Below are 14234 nucleotides of genomic sequence, written 5' to 3' on the forward strand. Positions count from 1 at the left end.
GTAATTCTAGAAAGATTCTTCTTGATTCGATTATAGACTTTCAAGACATTATGACCATGGATATGGTCCACAAAAAATATAAACTCAGTTTTGATAATGCAGCAAGAATAACAAGATTTAATAGTAATAACTTGGGGTTACCTATTCCAAGCACTGTCGTAACAAAAAATTCTATTTTATGAAGGAATAAAAATGTTTAATCACTTACCTCTGGAAGTCAAAAAAATAGCGAGTGGTATGTACTTCAATAAGAAAGTTAAAAAACTACTCACGGACAAGGCATATTACCCTCTTGAAGAATTTTTTTATGATAGGTTGTTCTGGACATATAGTCTATTTTGGGATAAATTTTAACTGTAGATCGCCTTAGATTAGATGATTTTTGTCACTTATCTGTTGTTTTATTTATATCAGTTTTACTTGTACACTTTTTGTTATTTGAATTCCCCTGTATTATTGATGATATACATTTATATTTTAATGAATTTTCAAATTTTAGTTCTGTTTGTTTTTATAATCTTGATCAATATTATGGCTTTTCCACACGGTTAAATAATTTTTTTATTTCCTATTTCAGGTCATAGCTCGGTTAAAATAATTCCCACATCTGGTGTACCTCAGGGCTCAATTTTGGGGCCACTATTTTTTGATTCATTTATTATTAATATGTCCAAGCATTTTAAAGTGGAAAGTTTATTGTTTGCTGATGATAATAAAATATATTTTAAAATCAACAATATATCTGATTGCCTTGTACTTCAAAATGATTTTAGCCTCATAAACACCTGGTGTAAAAACAACAATCTTCCTCTTAATGTTGCCAAGTGCACTGTGATCTCATATACTTTGAAGAAAAATCCCATACACTACGAATACTCTATAGACAATGTATAGTCCATATGAACTCAATCCGAATAGTAGAAAAACTAAAACTCGGGTCATTAGCGGTATCTTCTTTGTAAAGCATAGGCGTGCCACAGAAGGATTGTAAAGAATATTTTTCTCTTCACAGAATGATCGATGACGTCTCCGGCTTTTCTCACTGTGTAGATGGTAGTACGGACAAGTTTAGTCAGCTCACAAACTCTTTTTAAAATGTCGTTTTGTGAGGCCCCGCGCATTTCTTTTTTTTAGTGAAAGATTAGTGCAACGAATTTTAAAAAGAAATCATTTTCATCCATACCACATCCATGAACATCAAACACTTTTTGATAGGGATATACAAAACAGACTTGAATTTTGTACTTGGAGCAGAAATAAATTACAAAACGACCCCACGTTTTTAAATAATGTCCTATTTACGGATGAGGCAACATTTCATAAAAACGAATCAGTAAATAGACATAACTTTCATTATTATTCATCCGAAAACCCCCATTTTATGCGGCAGATCGACTACCAGCATAGGTGGTCATTAAATGTGTGGGGTGGAATTATTGGAAGCACCATTATCGGTCCCTATTTTTTTAATGGTCATCTCAATGGAGAAATGTACCTTCAATTTTTACAAAATGAATTGCCTAGATTACTTGCAAATGTTCCATTAATTACTAGAAACCGAATGTCGTTTCAACAAGACGGAGCTCCCCAACATTTTTCTCGAAATGTCACTGAATATTTAAATGTAACCTTTGAAGAAAAATGGATTGGAAGGAATGGACCTATTAATTGGCCAGCCAGATTACCTGACCTAAGAAAATTAGATTTTTTTATGAGGTTTTGTAAAAGAAATCGTTTATAGTAGAAATCCACCTACAACGGCAGTAGATATGGAACAGAGAACACTTAATGTAATAATAATAAAATGATAAATATTTTTAATATGCTTGTTTAATTATTATAGTCAATATTTTAAAAACGACTAAAGATAGCTAATATGTTTAAATAATAAAAAATGTTCATGCCTTAAATCTTCATTAAATGGATAAAAAATATACAGGGTGTTCCATTTAAAAAAAGCGAGAAATGGAGCTTTGAAATTCGTAAAATACGATTGCTAACAACGAACACCCTGTATATGACAGAAGGAAACAATTTAAGTTAAAGTAATTCTCCATTCTTCTAGAATCCCAATTAAGTCCAATATTGACATTGAATTAAAATTTCTAGTATCAAGATGAAATTAAATTATGTAATGAATTTTAGATTTTTTTATAAAAAAAATTATTGCAGTCAAACTGCGCATGACAAAGCAGTCATATTTAGCGCATATACTAGGTAGCCTAAGGCGGTCTTAAAAATAAAATAAAAAGAATGTGCATACCATTAAAAAAAAATGCTGCTTATATTGTCCTACTTTTTTGAAGCACCCTGTATACTTCAAAATATTTTCCAGATATGCGCTATCAGGTCCCAACATTTTTTTAAGAGGTTAGAAATTTTTAACCTTATTTTTTTAGGCTTTATGGAAGACCGACGCACTGTTGCAGGACCCTGTATATAATGCTGTGCAGAGCCAGTGTGACATATTTACCTGCAGCATTAGAAATATTAAAAATGTAAACCTTGTAGTTTAAGTTCATTAAATTGTTATCTTTATTCATTGTACGTTAGTTTTATATTGGATAGTTAATTTTAAGTTGTAATTATGATATTTTTCCCACTAAACAATTGGATTTTGTAATCTGTTTATGTGGTGTAAATAAATAAAAATAAAATAAATAAATGTAATCACTAAGTACACTACGATTTTTTTTGTTTTCTTGAATTTTTTGTATCGACAGCTTTGTAAATGAGAACATAATGATAGCTCTTTATACAATAAAGTAATTTTTTATTTGATTTAAAGTGACAAACTAATATAAGAAATTTAACAACAACACAACTAGAATAGATACTATATATTTATTTTATTTGAGTGCCCATAAACATGAGCTCATCCAATGGTCAAGAAACTGCTAATCTGTTGGCTTCTTTTTTTTTAAATAGTGTACCCTGATAATGATAATGATTTATGTTTTTGCCAGACTAATGCATTCAAAATTTTGGATATGAATGCTAACCCTAGAAGATATATTTTACAGAGTTAACTCACTTAAACAACTCAATGTCTTCTAGCTCGGATAGTATTCTAGCTTTAATGTTCAAGAACTATGCTTGCGCTCTCTCCTGTCCTATTCTTTAAACTTTTTATTTATTTATTCTCTATTTATTTAAGTTTTAACGTGGTAATTAAAGACCCACAAGACATAGTTGATGCTTTTGCAATGTTCTTTGGTGAGGCATTTATACAATCAAATTTCATTAACCATTCGTCGACGTCTGATAATGTGCTCCACTTTGACATTTCCAACGTTGATGCTTCCCAGATTATTTTGGCCAGTAAAAAACTCAAAAATAAGTTAACATCTGATCTAGACGGTGTAACTAGCTTCTTGGTTAAAGATTGCATTGGTGTCCTGGCTGATCCGCTGACCTACATTTTCAACTTAATACTGTCAACAAAACAGATTCCTCAAATTTGGAAGACTGCTAAAATAATACCTATTTTAAAAGCTGGAGACTCTGATCAAATCGTGAACTACAGGCCAATCTCATTACCAATCTCTAACTTCTCAGAAATTTTCGAAATAATCCTGAATCGGTCGCTATTTAACTAACTCACGCAAAAGAACTCATCTCTGTAGACCAGCATGGATTTTTTAGCGGGCAATCTTGTGTTACTAACTTATCCTGTCTGTCGAGCCACATCTGTGAATCACTTGATGTTAATACTCAAGTCGATGTTATTTATACCGACTTCCAAAAAGCCTTTGATCGGATAGATCACTATATTTTGCCGGATAAATTAACTCAGTATGGTTTTTCAGGGAGATTATTTAATTTATTTCATTCCTACTTGATTGGTAGATCTCAATATGTTGAATATGAGGGCTTTAAATCGAAACTTTTTAACGTAACGTCGGGTGTGCCTCAGGGCTCAAACCTGGGTCCGCTCCTGTTTAGTTTTTTTAATATAAATGACTTGATTGAGTCACTCACTTGTCATAGGCTGGCTTTTGCCGATGATTTGAAGCTATATTTAAATGTATATGGTTTGGAGGATTGCGTTTTTCTTCAGAACTGTTTAAATACATTGGAGGTATTGTGCGCTGTTAACAGATTAGGCTTGAATGCGGCTAAATGTAGTGTGGTCAGTTACTCTAGATCAAAAACACCCTTAAATTTTAATTACTTTATTAATGATACTATTTTGAGCAGATTAGAGCAAATTACTGATCTTATGGTATCACCTTTGACTCTGAATTTACATTCGTTCCACACTTCAACAACATGGTCAAGTCAGCTTTGAAAAGGCTTGGGTTCATAATTAGAAGTTCTCAGAGTTTTACTTTGGAATCTGCATTAAGACTGCTTTTCTGCTGCTTTGTGAGATCAAAACTGGAGTTTGGCTGCATTATATGGCACCCACTCTATCAGAATCATGTAGGTCTCCTTGAATCTGTTCAGCGTAGATTTGCTAAGTTTTTGGCCTTCAGGCAGGATGGCATATATCCGGTAAGAGGGTTTGATCATCAGCAACTATTGGAACGCTTCAATCTACATCCATTACATCTCAGAAGAATGATCTTCTCTGTAAAATTCCTGCATGGGTTACTGAATGGATTCATTGATAGTCCTGTACTTCTCTCTGGTGTACATTTCATGGTGCCTAGGCTTAATGCTAGACATCCCCTAACGTTCTTTCTGCCAAGGCCTCATAATCATCCTGTTGAAATCGCCATTATATACAATATGCGCTATATTTAATCGGATCTGTCACATGTGCGATATAAATTTCTCTCCGGTTCATTTGATTGGCGATATCTTGGTGGATCATTACTCTTGGGATTAAGACCCATGTGTTTAAGTTATAGTTAAGTCGAGTCAAAAGCTCCTCCATTTTAAGTAAACAGAGCACAGCTTCTTCAAAACATGCTGCCGAAAATTCATTGCAACATCCATTACAAGGCCCAGATTTCTAGCATATTCAATAGACGGGATAATTACTCCTTTTATATGAATGGTTGTAAAATTTAACATAATGAACTTAGCCCTGACGGCCTCGGACCCAATAATCAGGTGCAGACTTTTTTTGGCATTAAGCAACAAACCATGCCCAGAAGACCAGTTGAAGACATTGTTCAACATTGACACCAGCAAGTCCCTCGCAAGAATCTTCAGAATAAAATGAACATAGAAGCTGAGTATCATCAGCATATAGATGTGATGAGCATTGATGAATCTGAGATGGTAAGTCAGCGGTAAAAAGGGAGAAAAGTATACAGGATCAAGAATGGACCCCTGAGGCACTCCATGTTGAAGACATTGAATGTCAGACCTAGCCCCATCAAGGTCCACAACCTGCCTTCTATGCTTTAGATATGATGAGAACCAGCCACAAACTTGATCAGAAAATACAAAAAATAAGGTCAAATGCCTTACTATATCTAATATAAAAGTACCAGACAGGAGACCTTTGATTCATCCATGTTTTTAGATATGCAACTAGTAACCCTGCTAAGTGCCGTTGCTGTGCTATGACAAGCTCTAAATCCAGACTGAACATCCGGCAGTATGTGTTGAGAGTAAACAAAATTGTTTATCATGTCAGAAACCAGTCGCTCGGTCGTAATTCATCCAGACTACCGACATGCGTAGTCTTGGGCAGTGGCTTTACTAATGCCGTTTTCCACAATATTCGCCATTCTGTAAACAGTTATTGTAAATAGACGTTATCACAGGAGCCAAGAAATCAATGCTAAACAGAAGCATATCGTAACTTATCCCATCAATACCCATACATTTTGATTTAATCTGCGAAAATGATTTATAAACATCATACTCTGTAACGATTGATAATTTGAAGGTGTTATGCGATGAAGGTAATATAGTGTTGGACGAATAATATTTGACCAGCTCCGGGTCCACTGGGACGTCCCTATCGGTTATGCTGGCAAAGTAATCGCTAATTCTTGTGACATCTTTTAGGCTACCAGGGATTTCAAATGAAGCCCTAGAATGATTATCTAACTATCAAGCTTTGACCAGCTTTTTAGTTAGTAGGTATATATTGCAGTTAATTTAATTTAATTTTGTTGAATATGTGATTTTCTTGTCAAACTTTTATAATTGTGTTTTTATATCATATTAATAATTATTTGTTCTAATTTTCTGGATAACTTTTGAGATTGTAACTTTACTTTTTTTTTTCTTTTTTTGATTTTTTTAGGTTTATTTTGTGTTAAACTATATTTTTCATTGTTTTGCAAGTATTTCCTGTTATTGGGCAAGTTGCCTGTTGGAAATAGAGGCCTATTATTATTTAGTTTTAACTGTATTTATTATCTGGTTTGCACACACGGATCTCAAGCTTGACTTCTTTGTCATCAAGCTTGACAAATCCCCCATCTTATTTCATTAAAAACATTTCAGTAACAGGTTTCTATCTGACTTTCATGAGTGAATACCAAATACTTTTTGACTATTTTAAGTAAACTTTCAATAAATTTCATTACTTCAGAATGAATTATTAGGCCCATTTTATTTAATAATAAGCAGAACACATGAAAACACCCACCACCTTACCGACTCTCACATTCGGTGTGCTTAGTAATGAAATAAAATAAAACAAAACAAGCCAGAGTATACCAATATTATATATTAATAGCCTTCACCTTCACTCTCAAGGTTGATCCATTGTAAACACACTGCATACAGTAAAATATTCAAACTATAGCAAATTTGGTGAAATTCTCTTGAACAACAGACTGATTTAAAAGCATTTATTCATTGATTTCATTAATGTTGTTTATCGCAGTGAACTTTTATGATACTATTCAGTTCCGTCTCTCTCTTTCTCTCCTTAAACAGGATTGAAGACCAGTGCTTTCTTATTTGTGAATTCCAACATGATAGGTTGCAATTTATGTGTTTAATTATAAATAAATAAATAATGGCTTTATTTGTACTTTTCAATAGTGTACATAGGCGAAGTCTAGCCAAAGGCTAATCTACTTAACCTATTTAAAAAAAGTAAGCAAAATTATTTTAGATAGCACAACAGAAAGAAAAAAATTAACATTTGTAATGGTAACACTAATATTAATATAAAAATAAACAGATTGGTCCATAAAAATCAAAAAATTATAAAATAAGAAATACCTACTGACAATTTAGCTATTCTGTTTTGTTAAAAAATGCAAGCTGCATTTTTTTATTAGTATTTTCTTGAAACCCGCTACTGACATTTCTTTTATAGGATTCGGAACAAGGTCATTGTAAATTGCCACAGCATTATACAGAAAACTACGACGAAAGAAGGCTGTTCGATATCTAGGAATTGACAACTTATTTATAAATCTCAGATTTGCTTCATGTAAATTTTTTCGAAAAGTAAGTTTTTTGCGGAGGTAGGGAGGAGTAGACGACGCTAGCAGTCTATGCACAAAAACCGCCAATTGCAAAGAGAATAGATTTTCCACGCGCAGCCAACTAAGTTCACATAGCCTTGCACAGACTCTATCATACTTTCTCAGTCCATAAATAAATCTGCAGCATTGATTTTGCAGCTTTTGCAAACGGTACACAGTGATTTTGTCTAAACATGGAAAATAAACAATATTGCAGTAATTCATAATAGGTAATACTAAAGACTCACACAGTTTTTTCCTTACCTTAAAATTAATTATATTTCTGTTTGTATACAATGGCTTTAAAGAATAGTATGACTTTTTAATAACATTAGAAACGTGTAACTTAAAGTGCAATTCATCATCCAAAAGCAATCCAAGATTTTTTGCACATTTAACCATACTTATAAACAAGCTAGTAAACACCAGCAAATTGTACTACCTTATATGATTCGAGATTTTGGTCAACATTCGGCAGTATTTTTAGCTCCAAAATTTTATAACCTTCTCCCAGAAAATGTCAAACAACAGAAATACTACAAAAAGTTTAATGAGCATGCCCTAAGTTATATATTAGGAAACAAAAGAAAATTTTGTTGATTGATCATATGTGCTTGTATCAATATTCTGCTTTTCACCAAACTTTTTATTTTCTTACTCGATAGCAATCACAACATAAATACATAAGGGAAAAAGAAAAAAATCTCAGTATGGACATTTATTCAATTATTTATTTTGTTTCAAATATTTTAGGTTTTAGGTACCAAAGACTAGAAGATTCTGTAAAATACTACATAATACCTTTGTAGTTAAAATGTATATGTGTATATAGTATATGAATCTTTTTTTTTTTTTCTCTTTTCTCATTTTTATTGTTTGGTTTTTGATTTTTGTTATGTAGTTTTGGGTAAACTTATTTAAAATGTTAAATATTGTGAACTAATTTATATAACGGCTAGCCTGCTAAGGGTAATAACATTGATATATTAGAATTTTTAAATTGTTTCTACCATAGCACATACAGATACTCTGGTATCTAGGTGCTTTATATTCTTAGAATTGTAATATTTTATATTGAAGTTGAATATTGAATATTGAACTTAGCTGATTACCTCCCACAAAAAGCTTTAAACCGTCCAATGCTATTCTTTTTTTGTTCTTAGAAGTAAAGCACATAACACAACACTTTGAAGGATTGAGTTTTAAATTATTTTGAGAGGAAAAGAAGGAAATTCTAGAAAGATCGTCGTTTATTTTATTTGATGCCTCCAATACAGATTCAGCTTTAAAAGAATGATAAATTTGCATATCATCCGCGAACCCCTGGATCTGGCAGTATTTAACAACTTAAGCATAAGCCATTAACATATGCTGATGACCTAAAGCTTTTCCATAGGATTGACTCTATAGCAGATTGTGGTCTACTGCAAGAGAACATCAATACTGTACACCATTGGTGCACTTTGAACCGGCTTAACCTTAATGTTTCCAAGTGTAATGTGGCCAGCTATTTTCGTATCAAAAGACCAATTGCCTTTAATTACTCAGTTAATGGAGAGTCTCTGGCAAGGTCTACCTGTTTCAAGGATCTTGGAGTCACCTTTGACCAAAAATTTTCTTTTATCCCTCACATCGAAGATACTGTTTCTAGAGCTACTCGCATGCTAGGCTTTATTATTAGAAATTGCAAACTTTTTTTGAACACTGCCACTGCCAAAACTCTCTACTATGCATTTGTTAGATCCAGGCTGGACTACTGCTCCCTCTTTTGGTCTCCCATTTACAACCACCACATTCACCTATTAGAATCAGTCCAACGGCGATTCCTTAAATGTTTGGCATTTAAGGATGATGGAGTCTATCCTCCAAGGGGTTTTGACCATAACCTGCTGCTCTCTAGATATACTGAACGGTCACTTGCGAAGAGGAGAGAAATGCATTCGGTGAAATTCTTGTTTAATTTACTTAACCATAAGATTGACTGCCCATCCCTTTTGCAAAGGATTTGCTTTCATATACCACGCCCAGGATCCAGACAGTGTCCAGCTTTTAACTTGGACACAGCCAGGTCCAACATTCTGTACTAGAGTCCTATTCACTTTATGTGTCAAAACTTTAACACTATTGCTGATTTTTGTGACATTCACCATGACGATTTGGCACTTATCTTGAATAACCTGCGTATGGTCAGTGGGGGAGGCTAGGTTATTTAGTTTTTAGTTTGAATACATTTATTTACTCATTTTTTTTTGCTATTTTGATTTAAATTAATTCTTGATTCTTATCCTAATTTAGTGTTGATTTTTTATTATTTATTTTCTCAAGTTCACTACTTTTTTTTTTTTTTTTATTATATAGCAATTCTTTTATAGTTTAGTTGCATGAATCTAATACAATTCATGCATTCGTACATTTATATATTTAATTGATTTTCCTATAACTGGGTATATGTAACCTGTTGGAAATAAAGCTTATTATTATAGAAAAAAAAAAAAAAAAAAAAAAAAAAAAAAGCCAATTTTGCCAAAAGCAAATGATGATCCAAGTTGTCAAATGCTTTGGAAAAATCAAGCAAGTGCTGTGGAGTCACCTTTATCCATTGCAGAAATTATCTCTTGGGTAACATTTAGTAAGACAGATGTCGTGCTGTGTTGTTTTCTAAACCCAGATTGCTTATGCGGAGTAATATTATTGGAGGTGAGAAAGTCATAAATTTGCGGGTGTATAAACTTTTCCAAAACTTTAGCGATGACCGGGATAATTGAAATTGGTCTAAGGTTGCTGAAATTAGTTGGATTATTAATTTTAGCCAAAGGTGTTAAGAGAGAAATTTTACACATATCCGGGAAATACCCAGCTTCTAGGCAACAGTTTATAATATGCGTAATATGTGGAGATAGCTTTGGAATACAGTGTTGCAACATTAACGCTGATATTGAATCACAACCGTATGCATTTGATTTTAGGCTTAAGACTATTTTAGAAATTTCCTCAACTTTGGCTAATCAAAATGAAAAATTTAGATCATGTTTAAACTGTTTGTTCTGAAATTTAGCAACTTCTTCGGGGCAACTACCTAACAGGCTATAAATTGAAGCAAAATAGTCATTAATTTAGTTTGGATCTCGGAGATTTAAAGGAATAGAACAATTAGAGACATTTTTTAGACTTAGATTATTAATAGCTCTCCATAACTGTTTACTATCTCTGATGTTCTGATGAAATTGCAGATAATTTCTTTTTTCTCGCCTAATCATTCCCACCACAAGATTACGCATCTGTCTATAATATGCCCAATCAGTCAAATTTTTAGATTTTTTTAAAACTTGACAATGCCTTATTTTTTTCTTTTATAAAAAGCTGCACATTTGCAGTTATCCACGGGGTATAAGGCATAGAAATTTTTGACGTTGTAAAGGGTGCATGTCTAAGATACTGAATTTTTTCGTCTAGATTATTGATATAGTACACATCCCACACAATTTTATTCAGGTCCTTATAAAAATCATTTTCATTAAAATGTTTAAAATTACGATAGAGTTTCGTTTTTATCTCCCTACTCCGTGCCGCAATCTGGATACTGCAGAATATAGCTTGATGGTCACTAATTAGATCAACGTTAAGTACTGCTGTACTTGTAACATTTGAGGGTTTGAGGCCATACAAGTAGGCTCATTTATTAACTGAGTAAAATCATAAGCTGTAAGACAATCAAGTAAAATATTATTTGTAAAATGATTAACATTAACATCACCCAGGATGATAATATTCTCATACTGTAGACATGCATGTGATAATATATCATCAAAACATTCAACAGAAGGCCCTAAATCTGACCTTATTGGTCTATAGACTGTTCCAACAAGAAAAATTGTTTTGCCTATATTTACTTTAATAAACAAACACTCTAAATCATCAGAAAAGTCAATGTCAGCAAAAAACTAAAGAGCTTTCAAAAATCTGTCGTACATAGACAGCCATGCCCCCACCCCTACCACGTCTATTCTTTACAAATAATTTGTAGTTCGGGATCAGAAAATTATCAGCCTCAGAATCGTTCAGCCAGCTTTCAGAAATACACATAATGTCAGTATTGGTTAACATAATTAAATTTACAAAATGAACAAAGCCTGTAAACAGTGATTGGACATTTAGATGCCCAAAATTAACATTTTTAACTGTATTAGCTTCCATATCAGTTTACCAAAAATACACAGCAGACCAACAAATTATAACAAAATAAAAGAAAAACAAATCAAATTAAAAAAAAAAGGAAAAAAACTTCTAAATTAGGTTAAATGGGCACAAGTATGAAATCTAAGAAAAAATAAACAAAAAGAAGTTTATCATAATTGCTTTATATTATGTCACAGATTGAGTGTTTTATATGAAAACACATACACAATATTCAACTCAATAGGTAATTCAGTAAAAAGCACTAATATCACACAAAAAAAAAATATGATTCTTATCAACCCAAACAAAAATGACCCATTTACACAATAATATTTCATTCACCTTTCTATACTTCTACCGATTTATGACAAAAGACTTAAAAGCTCACTCAAAACATATTTTGATCCTAAAATAATACACCTATTAAATAATAACAATTGAAATGATTAATGTTGCTGATTGTATACCTCGTAAGTTTTTTCCGAATAAGGTTAAACAATATATATTGGTTTACATATAAAATGTTAAATTTGTTTAAATAAAACATTGACAGACAAAATAACCAGGACACATTGTTTCACATTGTTTGAAAGTATTCTCTACATGTGTATCATAATATATAACGCATTACTTGGCGGGATAAGAAAGTTGAAGATGTATAGAGGATTTAGGCAAAGAATAAAACAATTTCTTATATAGAATCAATTTTATTTAGTAAAAGAATTTATGGACCACTCAAATAAGTTAGTTAGTGTTTTAGCTGCCCTTATTGCTGATTCATGTAAAACTGAATCTGATGTGTATAGATAGCTCTTATCATATAAATCTAAGGATTGTAAAAAACAAGGTATGTTTCCTTTCATTCTTTTATTTCTCTACAAAGGTAGTGTTAACTCAATGTGGATTTAATCTTAGGAAGTAAATTGTATTAAATGCCCATATTTATTTGGAATTTGATTGAGTTGAGCAAGACTAAAATAAGACATACAATCTACCCAATCTTTTTAGATTTGTTAACTAGCTATATGGTCTGTTGCCACAATGATCACCTGAGTAACCTTTGGCCTACCCATAGAGTCACACAGATTGAGTAAATTACATGAAAACACAAACAATATTTAACTCAATTCAATAAAAAGTTATTATCAGCACTTATATCACACAAAAAAAACAGGAATATATGGTTCTTATCAACCTAAAAAAAAATGACCAGTTTACACAATAAATTTCATTCACCTTTTTATGCTTCTACAGGTTTGTCATAAAAGATGCAAAAGCTCACTCAAGACATATTTTGATCCTTAAATACACCTTTTAAACGATAACACTATTATCGCGATATAAACATAAATATTATCCAGTTCATTCTGATATAGATAAAAATAGTATTTAATGAAAATGGATGAATTTTTGGGAACCTTCGCTCTCTCCCAAGCAGGCTAAATTATGCACAAGTAACTATAGCCAACGCCGCGTTAAATTAAATTTAATTTCAATGCCAACAGATTGAAGAAAAATACCGATATATATGAATTTTTTATCAACATGATTGGGAAATGTTATGTGGCCTACTAAACCAACGATTTTATACTGGTTGCCATTAAGGTCGTGGAAATTCTTGAAAGCAGACGTTCCAAGGCCGCACCGGTGATCCACATAAGCTATTTCGGCTTGTAAATAAACTTTTATATCAATTTTAAACACATATAGGGAATGCTAATTGTTTTCGACATCCTCCAAACTTGTTCAAGGACGTTCAAGTTGCTAAGTCGAATTTCAGCAATTATTTACTTAAAATATCGATTATTTACCGTGCAATCACTGAACTTAGATGTCTACGATATAGTAGAGTGTACCTTAAAGGCTTTCGAGATGAAAATCGGCTAAAAATAAGGGAAATCATTTAATGTACTCACCTCCCATTAAAATTGTAGCACAAACGCAATCACATGACGTCACTGGTTAGAAAATAACAATTTTTTCGGGTACCGCAGGTCCGAAAAACGCGAACCAAAAAGGAAAATTAAAAAGCGAACCGCTTCCCGACTAGTTTTCTGTCATAATTCGAAAATTAATCGAGAATTTCCGTGAAAAAGCCGCTGAAAAACACAATCAAAGATGTCCGTAACTTGTTTGGATTTTCGTCAGTCAGCTGATCCCCACCATTCTCTCTGTCATCGATACGCGTCTCCCATTGGTCCCGACTGGTTTAATTAATTTATTTGCATTTTGATTTGCCCTTGTGACATATATTCGGTTTTTTACCCATATTTATCGATTTTCACTAGATTGTTGTTTAAATGGTGTTAAACCATTGAAACTAACGTTCTGTTCACTTTAAAAAATATCTGCGAATGCTAGAAGGTTTATGTTAAATTATGCCATATTTAGGCGTGTTTACATTTGTTCTCGTTTTCGATTGTTTGTTTATCTTTTATAATTGTTGACGTTTTGGCGAAGGCGCCGGACCATTTTGATATTCTCACAACGTACTTTGAATAGATTTTTATGCGTAAAGTTGATTTGTTTTTTATTTTCACGCTCCTTTGCGGTTTACATTACATAAATTAAAATAAGAGTCAAGGCAAATCAAAATATTTATATCAAATTTAATAAATATGTTCGCCAGGCAACCCACCATACACCATATGGTTGTGAGTATGCTCT

General features: G+C 32.4%; 1 protein-coding gene across 1 annotated transcript in view; it reads right to left on the minus strand.

The window, feature by feature from the left end:
* The window catches only part of LOC126739013 (uncharacterized), a 57554-nt gene extending 43702 nt beyond the window's left edge, over nucleotides 1–13852 (minus strand). The window contains exon 1 of the mRNA XM_050444539.1: nucleotides 13484–13852. The gene's annotated coding sequence lies outside the window, so the exon portion shown is untranslated. The remainder of the gene's footprint in view (nucleotides 1–13483) is intronic.
* Nucleotides 13853–14234: the final 382 nt, after the last annotated feature.

Source organism: Anthonomus grandis, chromosome 7 (assembly GCF_022605725.1).
Source record: "Anthonomus grandis grandis chromosome 7, icAntGran1.3, whole genome shotgun sequence".
Lineage (NCBI taxonomy): Eukaryota > Metazoa > Arthropoda > Insecta > Coleoptera > Curculionidae > Anthonomus > Anthonomus grandis.